General features: G+C 41.8%; 1 non-coding gene across 1 annotated transcript; it reads right to left on the reverse strand.

Annotated features, from left to right (window-relative positions):
- Window positions 1-2,552: 2,552 nt before the first annotated feature.
- LOC113251567 (U4 spliceosomal RNA) lies at window positions 2,553-2,696 on the reverse strand. Its single transcript, XR_008958515.1, has one exon. It is a non-coding gene; the product is annotated as a U4 spliceosomal RNA (small nuclear RNA).
- Between the last annotated feature and the right edge of the window lie 13,959 nt (window positions 2,697-16,655).

The following is a 16,655-nucleotide window of genomic DNA, read 5'->3' on the forward strand; positions in this document are numbered from 1 at the left end:
CGGGCACCCTGCTCGGTGGGAAGCCTGCTTCTTCCTCTCCCACTCTCCCTGCTTGTGTTCCCTCTCTCATTGTCTCTCTCTCTGTCAAATAAAATCTTAAAAAAAAAAAGAAATTAAAAAAAAGCGATAGCAAATAACAAAATCTATTGGGTGACTGCTCTTCCAGGCACTGCACTCAGCACTTTAAATAAATTTGCTCTTTCAGTCTTTACAAATGACTCAGGGACACATAGGCACTCTATTATATTCATTTCATGGGGGAGGAATTTAAGGATTGAGGGGCTAAGTAATGTGTCCACAAGCTTCCACCTGTTAGGTGATAGGTCTGCCCAACACTACAGCCACCCTCTTTACCAACAGACACTCTTCCTTCCCATCTGTCTTCCTGTCTCCATGACACCGAAGGCAAGTGCTGGGAGACAGGGAATCTCAGGATTTCTTGGTTGGTTGCAACACCCCTAACTACGTGACTGTCTTCTGCCACACGGTGGAGGAAGGTTCCTTGCCTCTGCTTGAACACCTGAACACATCTTAAGTGAACTGTATTAAATGCTTGAACGGAGGGTGGCTCCCCTCCCCACTTCCACCCTGCCACTCTGCTGAGCCCTGGCCCTTTAAATACAAAGCTAATTCATGAGTCTCAATAATTTTTTCAAAGGAAGCACAGAAGACATTTGAAATTACAGAATTACAGTTAACCTGAAGAAACCTTCAAAATAAGCCAATCAACAAAAAATGGGATTTTTTTTTTTAAAGCGAGAAAGTTGCTTTCTTGGTTCTGCTGAAGGAGAAAAGCATAGATTATCTATTTTCCTGTCTGCCAAGTTTGCAAGCTTTTTTAGGAGACGGTCCATATAACAAATTTCATAAAAGATTTCACTGAAATGGATGCATTTTGGCAGTCCATTTCAGCACAGCTGACTCACAGAACTTGAGATCCAAGAATAATAATCCTCACCGCAAGCAACGTCGAGTAGAAGTATCCTTCGGTGGTGTGTATGTGTGTGTGCATACATCCATTAGTGCACACCTATATTCGATGTGTGCTAGCTCAAGTTTTGTCAGTGAAAAACTATTGAGGACACGGAAAATCAAGCTTCCTTTTTCTGTACGAGATATGAAATAAAATAGTGGGAATAAGGCAAAACAAATGTTCAAGAACACATACTCAGTTTTTCCCAACATGTGTTTTATATACTTTTAATTAGTATTACTAGTAATTAGTGTGTTGTGTTTTATTTGTTTTTTTAAGTTTTTTTAATTGTAATTCCAGTATAGTTAATACAGTGTACCATTAGTTTCAGGTGAATATATAGTGATTCATCACTTACATACAACACCTGGTGCTCATCCCAAGTGCTCTCCTTAATCCCCATCATCTATTTCACCCATTCCTCCACCTGCTTCCTCTCTGGTAACTGGAAGTTCTCTATAGGTAAGAGTCTGTTTCTTATATAATGGAGGTTCCTCAAAAAGTTAAAATTAGAGCTACCCTATGGCCCAGCAGTTGCACTACTAGGTATTTATCCAAAGGGAACAAAAATAGTGGTTCAAAGGGGCAGCTGCACCCCAATGTTTATAGCAGCAATGTCCGCAATAACCAAACTATGGAAAGAGCCAAGATGTCCATCGACAGACGAATGGATAAAGAAGGTGTGGTATATATATACAAGGGAATACTACTCAGCCATCAAAAGAAAATGAAATCTTGACATTTGCAACGATGTGAATGGAACTAGAGGGTATTATGCTAAGTGAAATAAGTCAATCAGAGAAAGACAAATACCATACGATTTCAGATATATGTGGAATTTAAGAAACAAAACAGATGAACATAGGGGAAGGGAAGGAAAAATAAAATAAGGCAAAAACAGAGAGGAAGGCAAACCATGAAAGACTCTTAACTACAGGAAACAAACTGAAGGTTGCTGGAGCAGAGGTTGTAGGGGGATGGGATAACTGGGTGATGAGCATAAGGACGGCACTTGATGTAATGAGCACTGGGTATTATATGCAACTGATGAATCACTACATTCTACCCCTGAAACTAATACACTGTGTGCTAACTAAATTGAATTTAAATTAAAAATTCTTTTTAATTTAAAAAGAGTATGTTTCTAGGTTTGTCTCTCTCTCTCGCTCTCTTTTTTTTTTTTTTTACCTTTATTCATTTGTTTTGTTTCTTAAATTCCACATATGAGTGAGATCAGGACGTATTTTTCTTTTAGTGTGTTATTTTTTAATGTCCATGTTTGTTTATGTTACATATTTTAGATTATATATTGTTACATAGTTTAGATTACATAATTTTAGTTGGTAAATATTTAGTATAGAACTATCAAATTTAAATGGTTACTTATTTTAAAAGTTGTATCAGCTGTGTTTTTTATCTATTTTGATCCCCTAGAAAAACTTTAGAGCAGGGCTTTCTGATGGAACTTTCTTTGACTATGGAGATGTAGCTAATTCAGTAACTTTTAGTCTCGAATGGCTAATTGAGCATTTAAGATGTGGCTAGTGATTCTGAGAAACTGAATTTTTAATTTTATTTCATTTCAATCAATTTAAGTTAAATTTGAACAGTCATTTGTGGCTAGTAGCTACCGTCCTGGGCAGCACACACTGAATTTCTCAATTAGCAATAATCGCGCGTCGGATAAACCTCATCGGCTACGATACCGCCACTGCGCAAAGCTACACACCGAATTTCTCATGAAAAGAACTGTAAGAAAGACTTAAAAATGATGTCAGGTGTTATTTTTAGAAATTAATTTCTGCCTCTCAGTCCTCTTTACTATTGTACTAGCTTTAAATTAGGCACTATGTCCTGTTTTAAGAAAATCTAATGTGTGCAGATTATAAAATTGATGAAACTAAAACAGTAGGAGTGATTATCACATTGAACAAGAACTTTACCTCTCACAATTCACAATGGTTTAAATACATTCTTTTTTTTTCTCCTGCCTTTAATATTTTATTCATTCACCCTTTAACTAATAGGTCAGAGTACAAAGTTGCAGTCATACAAAGTGGCGGCATGTCCTACCAATCTACCATACGGCATAGAGCCTGTAGTTAACAATACTGTGTTATATACCTAAAAATCTGCTAAGAGAGTAAATCTTATGTCGAGTGTTGAAGAAGGAGAAGAAGAAGGAGAAGAAAAAGAATGTGGGAGAAAAACTTGGGGAGGTAATAGATTGATGGCACAGTTTGTGGTGACGGTTTCACAGGTGTATGTTTATCTGCAAACACATCAGGTGTATGCATTAAGCACGTACAGCTTTTTGTAGGTCAATCATACCTCAATAAAGTAGTTTTAAAATGAATGAATGAATGAACAAAATTTATTGTATCAATTCTAGTAAAGTTTCAAGAATATAAAAAACATATATAATCCATTATATATGAATTGTTTCTCCCACCCTGCCCTGCCGTGCAAGATGGGCAGGGCAGGAGGAATGGGAAAGAGTGAGGATGCATTTTAGTGTTGTTAACTGTGGCTTCAGAAAGAACAAACGGCTCAGTTTTCAGGTGACTAGGTTAGAATTAGAAATAGTGCGGTTGTTCATGAAATCCCTGTGTTCCAGCACTGGTGGGGGAGCTGGGACCAGTCAGCAAAGCCCTAAGTAAGAGCAGGGTAGTCAGGTCCCTGCTTTCCTCAGGGTGGGGGTGGGGAGCATTGGACCCTCAGCAGGTGAAAGAGTGACCGTTGTCATGAATAGTCACCTTCAGGTGCGCTGGCCAGATCGCTGGCAATGACGAATACATTTTCTCGATTCTAATAGAATACTTTTATCTTTGTAGTTGTGCATTTCTCTTCCCCACAGCCACTGAGGTTTGAGTAATATAAGGAGGAAAATGCAAGATAATTTACAGTAGTCTTCTTTCTGTATGAGTCTTCGGATATGCTCTCCCTAGGGAGAGCCTGAGCTTCACAGTGCGAGCTGCCCCTTCTAATGAAAGCAAACAACCTAACCTCTGAGGTGTGACAGTGCCTGAACTCCGAGGGGGCTCTTTTTCACAGGCATGCTAACTACGGGCTGATTATGTGGAGATACTGTAATTAACTTTCATACTGCCTCTTAAAAATTATCGTGACTCTCTGAAACCTAATCTTTTTAAAATGCTGAAACCTGAAAATACATGAAATTCTTCCTGCAATGTCCTCAAGGTTTCAACTGTATTTTAAAACCAGTTTCATGTGACTTACATGATAATGAATGCATCTTATTTTAATTTTTTAAACGGCACAAGTAATTCTTTGTCAAGTATCACAATTGCACCACGCTGAATTGAGAACGTGCAGTTTGCTGGTTCACATTGTAAGAGCTTAGTTAAAAAACAGAACAGTTGCCTGTGAGGTATGAATGATACACACATTTGGCTTCATGAAAAGTTGTGTATTTCTTCATGTTGAATAGATGTTTGTGCTGTTTGTTTGCAATGTATCTACAAGGGCCCTTCAGAGACAGGAGGTCGCCTGTCTCTAGAAAGCAGAGGTTGACTAGACGTTTAGGCTTCAGAAAAGCCCAACCTTGAAAAGGTGACAAAATTTCATTTCATTACATTTCTACAGAATCCTGATGAGATGGATCTTTGCACACTAAATACTCCTAGAATGTACAAGTTGTGAAACAAAGACTATGCAGATTGAGCCACAGATTAAGCAGCAAATAAATAAAATGTACATGTGTCCTCAAAAACGAATTCTGACCTTGCCTTTGCAGATTTTTGCTATTTTAGAGCTAAGGTAGGTGGTTGTGCCTGCAGTTGGAGAGACCCATCCGAAGCCTGGAGCTCCTGCTTTCTGACTGTGCAGCCTTGGGTAAGTCATTTCGTTACTCTGAGCCTAAATGTCCTCCTGTGTAAGATGCCACAGGTGAGAGCATGGAAATATCAGCATCTCCGGATGGGCTCAAGAAATGGAGCTGTTTTTATTATTATGAGTGACAATTCTCCATGGTGGCAGCACAAGCGTGGATCCCCTGACCCAAAAAGTCAGACATTATTCCACAAACGGGTAAACAAAGCCCAGAGATGTAAAGGGCAGTATCTCACATCATAGCTGGAGGATGTGGAGTAGGACTGGCCCTCCTCCCTCTTCTTGGGGCGGGGCTTTTGTTGGAGACCATTCTGAAGAGAGATGGGCCATTTCGCAGATTTCAGCAGGACTCTTTTGGAACATGAAAGTGAAAGTACTAGTTCATTACAGACACTTCAGAAAATTCAGAAACACACAAAGGAAGACACATAAATCTGTAATTCTTCTACCCATTGATAACCACTTGAAGTTGTAATGTATTTTCTTCCATTATTTATGAATGCTTCTCTAAAACCTCAGATCCCATTGTTACAAATGATAGCTCACGCTTACAGAGCCACGCAAAGTGCTAAGTGCTTTACCTGCATTGTTTTATAACATAATTTTTTAAACATGCTGTTTTGTTCCTTGATGTGCAGTGAACATATTTAGGTGTAGAAGTCTTTAACTACATACTTTACTGACTCTATGGAATTATATCAGATGGAAATACTGTTGTTTATTTAGCCAATTTTCTTTTTATTGACTATCCGGACCATTTTCAGTTTCATTATTGGCTACATGCTTCAAAGAATATCCCCGCGTACATGGTTGCCCACACTTGATTCTTCTTTAAAAATCCTAGAAGAAGAATTATTATATCATATTTCCAAACTGCCCTCCAGATAACAATTTATAACCCTCCCAGCAATGCATGCAAATGTTCTCCATAGACTTTTGATTCTATTTTAGATGCATTACACAGTTAAGATTTGATGCTTCTGTTGAGTGAATGGCTCACCTTGCAGGTCACAACCCAGTGGAAGCTATTGGGATCTCAAGCTAGAACACAGGGAGAGGAGGGTCTAGTGGGGAGAAAGGCTTCAAGTGAAATTGGAAGGAGGGGGAAACTCCCTTTCCCCCTTTCACTTACCTCCATACAGGTAATGTTTCTATTCATCCATTGTGACCACTTGGGGACACCATATTTGAAAATGGTTGCAGACCAATTGAAATAAATCCTGTTTAGAAGGTGATTAGAGGGTCAGGAAAAGGAGTCAATGAAGAAAGATAGAAGGAACTGGGCTTATTTGTCCTGAAGAAAAGGAGGCCAGTTGGTGACCTAATTACTATCTTAAAGGTATAAATAAATTGAGAGTATTTTTTTCTCAGTATTAATGGAGTATTGACTAAGAATGCTAAATCATATTAAAACAGGGCTTTACCAGTTGGATACAATGCAAATGCTTTAGATGTATTCTTTCATTTAACCCTGATGACAACCTTTTGACGAAGATATCCTGTCTGTAGGGGTCATCTCCAGTTTGTAGACAGAGCTCTAAAGGAACGACAACTTGCTAAAGACCCCACAGTTAATGTTGCAATTACCGTGGTATGCCCAGCCCCCTAGCACTGTGCCTGGAAAAGAATCTGTCACTAAGCATGCATTTATTGACTGTTGACTACAGGTGGTGGAACTAGGACTTGAACCCAACTCTGCTGGACTCTAAAGCCTGGGCTCTTAATGCCTGGGGTACACCATCTTCACTGTACAGACAATGCCTGATGCACGTTAAAGCATCAGTGTAACCCAGATATGAGCTGTTCCTTTGCAAATGTGACATAAATTTTGGTCCCGTCGTCAGCCCTCACTCCAAGCACGCTGTGATATACTTTGGTTCACCCAGCACTTGTGGGATTATGTGTTGCTTTTTCCCCAAATGTCCCTTTGGCATGCTCTTCTCCAAACCTAATCTCTGCCCTTCCCTGTCCCAACAAAGGAGTCTTCCTGGACTCCCTCTTTACCTTCCCTGGGTGGCAGTCAACCAAGATGGCACCTCCCTCCCGCACCTCCTTCAGAAGTAAACTCCTTTCTTTGCTCGTCCCAGCTCTGCCAGCTCATCCCTGTCGTAGGCAGCAACTGCACCAACGCCCTGGAGCCCAGCCTCTACCCTGAGTCCTGTGGATTTTATGGCAGCTTTCCCCTCCCACAGCAGGTCTCATCAAGGGGAGACTCTCACAGCAGCTACTGAGAATGGCATCTGCTCCCAATAATCTTTTCTTTTTTTAAAGATTTTATTTATTTGTTTGTCAGAGAGAAAGACAGCACAAACAGGGGGAGTGTCAGGCAGAGGGAGAAGCAGACTCCCCGCTGAGCAGGGAGCCCGATGTGGGGCTCAGTCCCAGGACCCTGAGATCATGACCTGAGCCTAAGGCAGATGCTTAACTGACTGAGCCACCCAGGGTCCCATCCAATACTCTTATTCAATAACATGTATTACCTGGCATGAAGGTATAAGACATTGCTCTCAGCAAGACCCCACCCAGACCTCATGGCTAAAGCCCCCATATGCTGGAGCTACCCAGAAGGTTCTCTCCCTGGCCCACGGACCTGGAGCCACCAGCCCCAGCACTGGTCCAGTAGGCCTCCTGAACAGCCACTGGGTGGGTCCCCTGGGCCTTCAGGCTCCAAGATGCTGAAGGGCAGTGAGTTCAGCCTGGACTTGGAAGAGAAGCTCAGGAACCCCCTCCTTGGTCAGAAATGGCCAATGAGGCACATACCGTTTCAGGAGGAAAAGAAGGACTGGCACAAGAGCACGATGGCATATCCAAACTAGTTTCTTCATTAGAGAGGGTAAGCTGTCGTATTTTCTAAAGCATCCTCTCTGGCTAAACTCTGAAACTGTGGGGTTCAAATTAACACAGGCCGAAACGCACATGTGTAACTTTGCAGGTAGTGTGGCCCTCCTACAGTTCTCAGGCTGAGCTGCCACGACATATACCACTGGCTGAGACTGCACTTTGGAGAGCATGCTTTCCAGGTAGACTCTGCCACCACATCACATAAGACCCCGGGGCAAACGGGGTCTCAGGTCGTTTACAGTCCACACTTGCGTCTGTTTGTAATTTCTTGGTTTTGCCAGATAACCAAGGCTGCTTGTGGTGGCTGTTGAAGGAGCAATATTTTCTATGTAGAGAACACCAGATAAGATCAGGTCTTGAGGTCAGAAAGAAATCGAGCACCCGGTCAGCACCCACGGAGGCTGACAGTCCTGGGTGAGACCCGCCCCAGAGCCCCTGTCACTCACACAGGGCTTGTCACTCCTCGGTTTCAATTTCACCCAAGAAAACATACTGGGATGACAGTCACTCTGGAGAGAACCTGGAATCTGTTTTCATGGGTTTGAAAGAGTAAATATTTCAAGCTCCAGCACTTTCTTGTCAGTAACAAATTGCTCAAGACACCCAGGTGGGATGTCCCGCTTTTACCGAGAAGTTCTGAAACAGAAGATAGGGCTCTCACCGATCTGGAGGAATGGAATTCACGCTTTGGTGAAAACAAGCCCATTTCCACAGGACAAAAATTCGGCAGACAGAGCAATACGCTGAGGCAAAGGGGTTATCACTGCTGATAGAGGAGTGGGCGCTCATGGGCTCGACCCCGGGAGGCAGGAAAAGCTGAATGGCATTTTAGGAAAGGAGTGGGCTCTTCCTGGTCAGGATCTACCCATGCGCTGTATCAAACCCCACATCCAAGAAGGTGGAAATGAATGCCTGGGACTCACACCACTGTGAAACCTGGTGCACGTGTAAGTGCCAAGGTTTTCCGTGACATTCCACATCCAGGCCTCACTAAAGAGAACTGAACTCTGCTCTGGAGGCAAGTGGGGCAGAGGACTGGCCACCTTGTGTCCATTCAGGATAACTGAATGGTCACCATTCTATGATTCAGTCATGATTTCTTCCAAAGAGTACTTAAGGCTTTTAGAGCGAGCAGTGGCACAAAACACCAAAACTGATGAATAAACCAAAAAGGTCACCATCCATGGGGGTTTTTATTAAGATGTGACTTTGTTTGGCTTTACTGGTTCTTTGGGTCAGCCACTCTTTATGAATAGATGAACTGAATCTCCTGACATTCTCTATACTTTTGTTTTGGTATTAAAATTGTTTAGGACTCTGTGACAGGTGTTATTGTCTCACAGGACTTCTCCCCTCCTTCCCCAAATTTTAGCTACATAATTGACTACCAAAAATAAAACTACACTTACTCACCTTCCTTACACCTTAAAGTAGCCAATGAAATATAAGCGGGATTGGTGTTTACAATATACATTTGTATGTCCCTAAAAGTGAGAAATGCTACCTTTTTTTCTACCTTCTTTCTTCCAGCTGGCTGGAAAACATATTTGGTGGTTGGAACTACAGCAGTTATTTTAGCCATGACTTGAAATCCAGGTGCTGAGAATCATGGTAGAAAGATCCGGGTCTCTGATAATGTGGTATATTCTACCAGTCTGTATTGGTTATACCAATTGAGTTGATTCCTCTGGTTATTGACAAATTGTCCTTCAGATACCAAATTACGGTTCTACCAGCCATGTAGGCACTGCCCTTAAATGACTTGATTCTGAGTAGTCCTTAAATAAATAATGGAAGGGTTTTTGCCCTCTTTTTAAATCATCGTTATTTTGTTACCTACCCCTCATTTATCACTTTATTTTAGTGAAGACTAGCCCCACTCAATGTATGAGAGATAATCTATGGTCTTCCTTTGACCCACCCTCCATGGCTCTGGAGACGTTCACAGGAATTGTTTCTTCAAGTCATCATTGCTCTGATTTCCTGCCTCTGTTAAACTCTTATTCTGTCTATGTCTGATCTCTGTATCTTTTTTTTCTTTCTCTAGAAATCTGGGAGGTGGTCAGGAGGAACACTTCCAGTACTCCTTGAACAACATGCAACAACGTTTTACAGAGTAGACAGCCATGAAGTGCTGTTAAGTTGCTACCGAGGGGCAGAGCAAAGCAAGTAAGAAATCAGGGGCCAACCCTCTGAGGGTCAGGCCTCCCTGCCTGTCCACCTAGATTGGGTAATCTTCAGGGGCAGGAAATGTCTCAGCCCCACTGAGTCAAGCCAAACCCATCCCAGTTTTGATTCTAATTTGTTTGAATCAGGATCTCAGCCAAACTTGAACTTAGATTTGGATCCTCAAACTTACATGAGGTCCGACACTAAAACACAGCTCCAAACAGGGAGGTTAGAATTCAGGACAAAGAAGTAACTGGACTCCACAGCATCAAGTGAGTGAGAGAGGAGGGGGAAGAGAAATGTAGTAGATGATATCCACATACAAAAAACTTAATCTAGACACAGAAATTACACCCTTCACAAAAATCCACTCAAAGTAGATCGTAGACCAAAATGCAAAACTATAAAACTTCTGTCAGATATCACAGGAGAAAATCTAGGTGATGTTGGGTTTGGTGATGACCTTTTCAATGGAACACCAAAAGCACAACCCATGAAAGAAAAAAGTTGGTAAGTTGGACTTCATTAAAATGAAAAACCTCTGCTCTGCAAAAGATACTACTAGAGAATGAGAAGACAAACCACCTGTATGTCAAATATACAAAGGACCATTAAAGCTTAATAAGAAAACAAACAGCTCAATTTAAAAATTGGCAAGAGACATGAATAGACATCTCACCCAAGAAGTCATGCAGGAGGCAAATAACCATATGAAAAGATGTGTAACGTCATATGTCATGGGGGACATGGAAGCTAAAACAGCAATGAGATACCACTACATATCTATTAGGATAATCAAAATCCAGAACGCTGACAGCACCAAATGCTAGAGAGAATTCAGAGCAAGAGGAACTCTCACTCACTGCTGGTGGGAATGCAAAATGGTATGGACACTTTGGAAGACAGTTCAGCAACTTCTTACAAAGCAAACCACGGTCTTACCCTAGGATCTGACAATCATGCTTCAAGGTGTTTTACCCAAGGGAGTTGAAAATTTATGTTTACACAAAAACCTGCACATGAATATTTGTAGCAACTATATTAATAATTATCCCAAACTGAAAGCAATCAAGATGTCCCTTCCTAAGTGACGATGAACAAACTGCGATACACTTGTACAGTGGGATGTGATGGTCTCCAGCCACAAAAAAAAGCACGACGAACCTTAAATGCATATTGCTAAGTGAAAGACATCAACCTGAAAAGGCTACATAGTGGGACGCCCGGGTGGCTCAGTCTGGTAAGCATCCTACTCTTGATTTCTGCTCAGGTCATGATCTCAGGGTCATGAGATCTAGCCCGCACTGAGCATGGAACCTGTTTGGGATTCTCTCTCCCCCTCTCCCACTGCCCCTCCCTACCACCGTTCACACGAACGCACTCTTTTTTTCTCTAATAAATAAATACATAAATCAATAAATACATAAATAAAATAAAAAGGCTACATACTGTATGATCCCAACTAATTAACTTTCTCAAAAAGGCGAAAATAGAGACAATGAAAAGATGAGTGGTTGCTAGGGGTTAGGGTGGAGGGAAGAATGAACCAGCAGACCACAGATATTTAGGGCAGGGAAACCATTCTGTATGATCCTATCATGGTGGATGTACGTGTTTATATATTTATCAAAACTCATAGAATGTACAGTACCAAGAGTGAACCCTAATGTAAACCATGAACTTTAGTTAAGAAGAATGTATCTGTATCAATTCATCAATTGTTACTAAGGTAACTGGGCCAATGCAAGGGAAACTGTGGGTGGAAAGGGCGGTATATGGGAATTCTCTGTATTTCTTGTGCAATTTTTCTGTAAACCTAAAAATGGTCTAAAGCGGTTATTAAAATTTTTTAAAAAAATTTTAAAAACAGAAGTTGGTGAAAAGATATGGAAGTGGGGCAGGAGAGGTTCAAACAAGGAAACCAAGAGTATCTTGTGTTCAGAGTTCAACCAGGTATGTTCCTCCCTAGCACAGCAACATCCAGCCCTTGCCAGTGAGGAACGCTGAGCTTGGAGCCTTTCCTAACTTGCCCAGGGCTCCGCTGTTGGTAGGTGGCAGAGTCAGGACTTGAATCCAGCTCTTCTTACTGTAATGATCTGTTTCTCATGCACCGCTCCCTGAACTCACCCGCCTCCATAGATGGGAGAGGTGCTCATGACCAGCCATATACACAAAGTCAGATACTCTGATGGGACTCGCACACAGTAGGTGCTCAATATATTACTGCTTTACATGAATTGAGATAAAATGAAATTTCCCTAGAAAGAGCAGTTGCAGCGTCCATAACTCTGCTTCTCATAGAGATGAAAATAAAAGTACAGGGCTGCGAAGGCAGACTAATTACAGCCAAGGTGATCTAAATACTGGGCTTAGGGGGAAAGCAAGCATAGTGGAAAATAGTCCCCTTCATCAGCAAGTCGCTGGCGGTGCAGGCCACCCACCCCTCCCTGACTGCCAGCTCACAATACGCCGAGTGTGAGGTCCCATTGTTGAACACTAATCTCTCCTATTCGAGCTGTTCCTTGGGCACACACGGCTAAAAGGCTCATTACCACTGTGAGAACACGGTCTGCTGTGTTTCTGAACACACGCAATCTGGAGAGAGCAATTTGAAGCTAAACGTGGGCGCTCGGGCCAGCAGCTCTGCGAAGGGCCGCCTCCCACCTCCAGCTCTGCGCCCCGGTCTTCCTCCGCAAGAAGGAATCGATGGAAAGGGCCCAGGCACAAAGTGACACTTACTGTCGTCACAGTGTGCCGGCAGAGATTGCTTTGAATGTTCAGGGTTTTTTTTGCAAAATACTGCGCGGTCCCTCGCCCGGCAGGAAACTTGCCGCAAAGGGCATTCAGTTTGCAAGCAGGCTTTGTGTCGGGTCCCACCCTTCATAGCCAACTGCTGGAAATGCCTGAAGCCACCAGGAGGGGGCCGTGCACGTGTTTGGTGGTGTCCTAACACGATCTGAGGCAAACCGGGCACGTGCCCTGAAATAGCATGAAGGTACCTAAAGCCCTTGTCCTGGGAAAATGTGCCTCATGGAAAGTCCTCTGAGGTTGGGGTGGCTCATTCTACCTGGTTTGCCTGGTTTACTAAACTGATTTTGATATTGATGTGAGAGTGGTATAGAAATTAGGTTTCTCGGGGAGGCCCCTTTCCATCAATGGAGTGGTGGATGCCCCTGTGGGGGCCTCATGGGGCAGAGCGGGTCCTCCTGCTGCCTCTCGGGCTCTGGAGGATTCCATCAGAGGTGACCACATCCTTCCTGCAGGGTGAATTTTGTAGGGAGATTGAATCTCTCTAAAGCACATCAGTCTGGCATTGCCAAGCCCAGGTTCCAGAGCATAGCAGGAAATGAGCAGTGCTCTTGGGTACCAGTTATGTTCTCAGTCTTCATAAAAAATTGCTGAACCCAAGCTGTTATTCCAGAACTGGTCCATTTCACCTACATTTTCAAATGATTTATCATAGTCCTTATTATCTTTTTAAGGATGGTGGGATCTTCAGCAAAAATCCCCTTTATAATCCCTGACGTTAATTTTTTTACTTTCTTTTTTTCATTAACAAACTTGCCAGCAGCTTCGAGTTTTATTAGTCCTTTCAAAGAACCAATCTTTGTCTTTCTTGATCCTTTTTTGTATGTTTATTTTTGAGTCATTATTTTTGGCTTTTATCCTTATTATATCCTTCCTTCTACTTTCCATGCCTTTATTTTCCTGCTCTTTTTCAAACTTCTTGAGATAGACTCTTAGCTCATTGATTTTCAGCATTTGTTCTTGTCGTATATAAGTGTTTAAAGCTATAAATTTTCCTTCAAGCATGGCTTTGGCCACATCCTAGAAGTTTTGATATGTAATATTTAATCATAATTTAATTTAAGGTGTTTTCTGATTACCATTCTGATGTCTTCTTTGTCCCATAGGTTTTTTAGAAAAGTACTGCTTAACTTCCAAACAAATAATTATCTTTTTGTTGTAGATTTTTAGCCTAATTGCACTGAAGTGAAAAAAGATATTCTCTGTATGATTTTAATGCTTTGAAAATTTGAGCAACCAGGTCGCTCTTGTGCTCCACAGGGCAGCCATCCCTTGGACAGACATGAGGAGGGCATCCTGGTCCCTAAAGAGGTCTGATAGGCAGGCACTCAGGCCTCCCTGTGACTCCACTGCTCCGCTCAGGGGTCTCCAGCACATTCAGAGTAATGAGGCCAACACCCTCCTTGCTGAATGGCTGACCATCATCTTGGCAGCTTCCCTACTACAGGTTGGCCATGACTTAAGGGAATAGCTCAGAAAAAAACCCAGCTCTGATCCCACAGGCCCAAGAACTGGGGGCTTGCTTACCCCAGATGAAGTGAAACTCTCCTTTTACATTTCAGCACAGATTAAGGCAAGCACTTCCAGATATTTCTGAACACAATTCACAGTAAGAAATATATGACACCTCATCACCCTGTACATGCAAATACTAGTTTATTCTATTTCTTTTACCTAATGGTACTTATAACCCACCAAATTGATTTCATGCTTTTTAATAGGTTGCAACTTACATCGTGAAAAATACTGGACTAGATGATCTATACCTTAGGAATCCATCCATTCTTTCAACAAATAACGTGCAGTACCTCTGATGTGCCTTGTAGAGAGGCACTGAATATGTAGTACTGGACTAAATGGAAATAATCCCGACTCATGAAGTATATATTTTAGCATGAAGATAGGCATTAAAAAAAAACAAATATATTTGTGATTATGAGTTGTATTTAGTGCCATGAGAGCAAAAAGGAGAAGGAAACTACTTAGATGGTGTGGTGAAGGACAGCAACTCCCCAGGGAAAGGGATCCCTGTGTATGAAGACTATAGGGTGGGAAAGAACTTGATGAGTTTAAGGGTGAAGACCAGAGGCCAGTGCGTCTCAGTGCAGTGAGCCTGGGGGACATGGCAGGTAGGTGACAGCCAAAGGGTCCTGAGCCACCCTATCCCGTAAGGGAGCTGCTCACAGGTGACTGCTGAGCGTTTGGCATGTGGCCCCTCTGCACTGAGATGTGTTGCATGTGTACAGACACACAGGCTTATAAAGACTTGGCAGGAGAAAATAATGTCACACATCTCAGCAAGTTTTTATATTGAGTATATATGAAAATGCTATTATTTTGGTTATACTGTGTTGGGTTAAATAAAATATGCCGTTAAAATTAATTTCACTTCTTGTTAACTTTCAGTGTGGCTACTAGAAAATATAAAGTTACACATGTGGCTCACATTTGTGGTTTGCGTTTAATTCCCCCGAACAGCATTGTTACTTGTAATGGTTCGGTCAGGGAGGTTATATAATCACTCAGCCTCTCTGCGAAATGCAGATTGCAGAGAGCACAGTGGAAGGAGGCAGACTAGCGGGAAGGCAATGCCTCAGCAGAGAGAGAGAGAGAGGGAGGGAGAGAGAACACTGACATGGAGGGGGGGCAGCTGTGAAGATGGACAGAAGGAGATGAAGTCCAGACCTGTTTCAGAGGGTGTGTTTACAGGACCCAGTGCTGACCCACATAATCCTGTGCATCTGGGGAGGAGTCTGTACCCATCTCCTTGATCTTTCTTTTTTTTTAATATTTAGTCTTATATGTGCAGCACATAAGAATTTGCCTGTGTCCCTTAGCAGCAGTATTATTAGCAGCATTATTGCATATGTCTCTTGGCTTATTTTGGTATATATATGCCAACCGTACACCATTACTATGACTATATACCAGTATTTCTAAGATATGGGCAAACCCCTCATTTCAACATTTATATTAATAATAGGAACATTTATATTTTAAGCCTGAGAGCCAGAGATCTAACATCTAATATTTTTATCATTCCTTTAAGAGCTTAGTTCATTGTGCATGAGCAATATTTATTACAATTTCATCAGCAAGAAAAGCTCTACTTCTTAAAAAAAAATTACCCTCTCTTGCCATGGAGTTAATGAAGCCCAGAGAGCCCACGATGCCTGTCATTGCAAAACAATGACAGATTCTCTTCTACTGAGGTTACATTCTTTTCTTTGTAAAATTGCATTTAATTGGCACAAACACATCTACAGTGTTTCGAAAAATGACAAAAATTCAGCTTTTAGAAGAAAAAGATCTCAATATAATTACTCTTTGTAATAAGAAGAGACAAGAAAGCTGTAGGTCAAACAAATGATGAAAAGAACACAAGGATTTAGGTCAGGCAGAAGGGCCAAGGGCTTCCAAAATAAGAGGACTGCTCAGTTCAAAGCGCAAGTGATGGGATCACCTTTCAACACCACCACTCCCAACTCCCCACCAAGGGGACCCAGTTTGACACCTGGTATGATCAACTTTAAGTATCAACTTGACTAATCCATGGGATGCCCAGATATTTGGTCAAATATTATTCTGGGTGTATCTGTGAGAATAATTATAGGGATGATATTAACATTTGAATTGGTAGACTGAATAAATCAAATTGCTCTCGCACTGTCAGTGGGTCTTATCTAATCAGTTAAAGAGCTTAATGGAACAAAAAGGTAGAGTAAGGAGCTCTTCTTACCTGACGGCCTCTCAGCTGAGACATCAGTTTTTTTCCTGCCTTTTTACTCAAACTGAAATGCTGGCTCTTCCCAGGGTTCAAGCTTGCTGGCCTTCAGGCTGGAACTACATTGCCCTCTCTGCTGGGTTTCCAGCTTGTTGATTTGCCCCAACGAACTTGAGACTTGTCAGCTCCTATAATCACAAGAGCCAATTCTTTACAATAAATAAATTTAAAAACTAATAAATAATAAGTTAATAAATAAATATTGAATGTATTTCTTTAGAGAATCCT

The sequence above is a fragment of the Ursus arctos genome, unplaced genomic scaffold, assembly GCF_023065955.2.
Source record: "Ursus arctos isolate Adak ecotype North America unplaced genomic scaffold, UrsArc2.0 scaffold_10, whole genome shotgun sequence".
Lineage (NCBI taxonomy): Eukaryota > Metazoa > Chordata > Mammalia > Carnivora > Ursidae > Ursus > Ursus arctos.